We start from the raw sequence: 203 nt of genomic DNA, 5'->3' as shown, positions 1-203 counted from the left end.
AGGCTTCCTTACACCCACCCCCCTACCCGGTTCCCCGTCTCTCCCAGCTAAGACGTCGAGAGAGACTGATGAGACAGAGATTAAGAGTAAGAAACTTAACGCACACACAAAAAAAACAATATACCATCTAATACCATCTCCATCAACCACAACCCTAGTCACAGCCGAGAACCCTTACCACCACCCCTCCCTTTACCATGTAA

The sequence above is a fragment of the Penaeus monodon genome, chromosome 15 (assembly GCF_015228065.2).
Source record: "Penaeus monodon isolate SGIC_2016 chromosome 15, NSTDA_Pmon_1, whole genome shotgun sequence".
Classification (NCBI taxonomy): Eukaryota; Metazoa; Arthropoda; class Malacostraca; order Decapoda; family Penaeidae; genus Penaeus; species Penaeus monodon.
The sequence above is the reverse complement of the archived record's forward strand: the minus strand, read 5'-3'. Positions refer to the sequence as shown.